This window comes from Rattus rattus, chromosome X (assembly GCF_011064425.1).
Source record: "Rattus rattus isolate New Zealand chromosome X, Rrattus_CSIRO_v1, whole genome shotgun sequence".
Classification (NCBI taxonomy): Eukaryota; Metazoa; Chordata; class Mammalia; order Rodentia; family Muridae; genus Rattus; species Rattus rattus.
In genome coordinates this window covers 87,010,404-87,013,399 of record NC_046172.1, presented here as the reverse complement: position 1 = coordinate 87,013,399, position 2,996 = coordinate 87,010,404, and the positions used below count along the sequence as shown (strand labels likewise).

Below are 2,996 nucleotides of genomic sequence, written 5' to 3'. Positions count from 1 at the left end.
CTGTAAGAGTAATTGCTCCATTATTTTCCAGCATAAAATTTGTCATGTAAGAAACCCAATTCATAATTTACTTGCTATTTTTTAAGTTGCATTTTCCTCTCTGAAAACTTAATGGGATTTATATTTTGTGAAACTAGGGATTTCAATAGGATATATCTAAAATATTTGTATTTGGGGTTTTTGAAATGTTCTTACTCAGCATTTGGTAGTTGTTTTCGATCTACAGGATCAAGATCGTAAGAATTCTCTTGTACCTTTCTCTTTAGAGTTGTGTGAGCTTTGCATAGATATTGAACTGTCTGGAATTAAGACCCATATCATTCAACTTTTTGAATTATTATTCTTCCAATCATAGAAGAATTCTATGATTAAGTGTCCCAAATAACTAATTTTATTTTCAGCCATGTACCAGAGAGAAAGGTTAGCCTTTCTAGTGAAGTCTTTATCAAGTCACATTTTAAATGGGCAAAGCAATTTTTAAATGTTCAACTTCTGCTTTTGGAACAGTCTGTTACTGCTCTACTTACAGAGTTCCCTCCTAAGTGTCTCAGGAAACAGAGAGTAGAGAGCTTAGCAGGTACAGTCCTTGCTTCATAAGCCCGGTGAACAATCTGACCTCCACATGTGTGTGCCATGGCACATGTGCTCCTGAGTCACACACAGTACACACACAGTGATAACAAATAATAATATGCTCTATTGTATAATAATTGTAATAATAAAAATGACCAGGTTTCTAAAATTCTCTTACATTTTCTGTGAACAACTATGACTTCTAATACCTTCAAACAAAATAGATGACTTCAAGACTGCACAATTTTACCTCCAGCTGGGATGAATACATGAAAATTTATTCATAAACAGAAGAAGGTTTTAAACTCAAACACCTTCAATAGTAACAGTCTTCTAAAAAAAAAAGTAAGAAAATAAGAAACTGAAACAAATATCTTTCTAGAAGGATCATAGAGATTAGTGCCACCATCAAAGGTAAGATGAATGGGTAGTGGTTCCCCACATACCCCACTTAACTTGCCTATGTAGAAAACATACCTTCAAAAATGACAGTGGACTGTCACAAATTAGACTACGTGATGATGGCAAATGGAGCTGCTGCTTAAGATTTGCTCACATAATTGAGGACATTAACACATCTCTCAGAAACTTGGATGCAGCTGTTGCTGTAGAAAATGGTATTTTCTTTTACAGTAGTTTGAAAAGACTAGCGGAAACACTCTTTTTACCTGCCAAAGAACAGAAATACATCTTAAGGGCTTCGTTCCAGCAGTAAATGAGCTCTGCCGTTTTGTTTCATAGCTTAATCTGCAATGGTCTTGGTCTCCTTTCTCTTCCAAAACATACAATAGTGTTTCGTCATGTCGATGGCGTTATCTGATAGAACAAAGGGGAAGAATAAATAGCAAAGACTCTAGACTTAATTGAAAAGACACTCGCGAGCTTCCAGGGACTAAGCCACTACCTAAAGACTATATACATGGACTGACCCTGGACTCTGACCTCATAGGTAGCAGTGAATATCCTAGTAAGAGCACCAGTGGAAGGGGAAGCCCTGGGTCCTGCTAAGACTGAACCCCTAGTGAACTAGACTGTTGGGGGGAGGGCGGCAATGGGGGGAGGATGGGGAGAGGAACACCCATAAAGAAAGGGAGGGGGAGGAGGATGTTTGCCGGGAAAACCGGAAAGGGAATAACACTAAATGTATATAAGAAATACGTTAATAAAAAAAAAATAAATAAATAAATAAAATGAAAAGACACTGCATTTGTTTTGTTTTGTTTTGTTTTGTTTGTGTCTTAGGATTACTTGGCTATGATGAAACACAATGACCAAAAGCAAGTTGAGAAGAAAAGAGTCCATTTCTTTTTTTCTTTTCTTTTTTTAAAGCCTTCACTTTTTATTCTTTGTGCACAAAGACTAGCATGATCAATTTCACTGGGTAGACAGTCGAATAATCCATTCAGGTCGCTTAGTCCAACTTACTGAAGCCTATGTCCTTCACGTACTGACCGAAGCATTGAGGGCACACGTTCAGCCCTTATTTACGGATCAGACTGTGGCGATTAGAGCAGACCCAGCAAGAGCTAGAAACCTGGCGAAACTTCCGCGGGTGACTCCAGTAGAGCTGTTGGTGACCCATCTTGCCTCGGAAAGGTCTATTTCATTTATACTTCCATAACACTGCTCATCATTTGCAGGAAGTCAGGACAGGCACTCAAACAGGGCAGGGACCTAAAGGCAGGAGCTGATGCACAAGCCGTGGAGGCTGCTGTTTACTGGTTTGCTTCCCATGGTTAGCTCAGCCTGCTTTCTTATAGAACCACTAGTCAGGGATGGCACCACCCACAATAGGCTCGGACATCTTCCATCAATTAGAAAATGCTTATGGAAGCATTTTCTCAGTTGAGCTTCTCTCCTTTCACATACATCTAGTTTTGTGTGTCAGGTTGGCATAAGATTCGCCAGCACAGTTTGTTTCTTTGCCTGCTTAATTGTTTGTTTGTTTGTTTGGTTGGTTGGTTGGTTGGTTGGTTGGTTGGTTGGTTGGATGGTTGGTCGATTTTTGAGACAGGATCTTTCTATGTAGCCCTGGTTGACCCAGAACTTGCTATTGTAGACCAGGCTGGCCTCAAACTCACAGAGATCTGCCAGCCTTTTCTTCTCGAATGCTGGGATTAATTCTCTCAAGCAAACAACCCAGCCAGCCTAATTTGAGAAACACAGAAACATTTAATTTTCTTAAGAAAAAAGAAACAGTTTGCATGTAAGGTACTGAATGATAAATTGAAGAGCACTTCACCTTGGCAAAATTCCTAGTGATCCAGTGACTACATACCACAAGAAATATCTCTTTAAGGTGAATAATGGGCTGTTGAACATGGCCACTTCTACAACTGAAACAGAGGGCCAATATCCAATGGTTTAATTGTTTATTGTTGATGTAGCGTATTCCTTATATGGATGTGTTATATGGTCACATT

At 39.1% G+C, this 2,996-nt stretch overlaps 1 pseudogene; it reads right to left on the bottom strand.

The window, feature by feature from the left end:
* Positions 1 to 1,984: 1,984 nt before the first annotated feature.
* LOC116889376 lies at positions 1,985 to 2,155 on the bottom strand (annotated as a pseudogene).
* Positions 2,156 to 2,996: the final 841 nt, after the last annotated feature.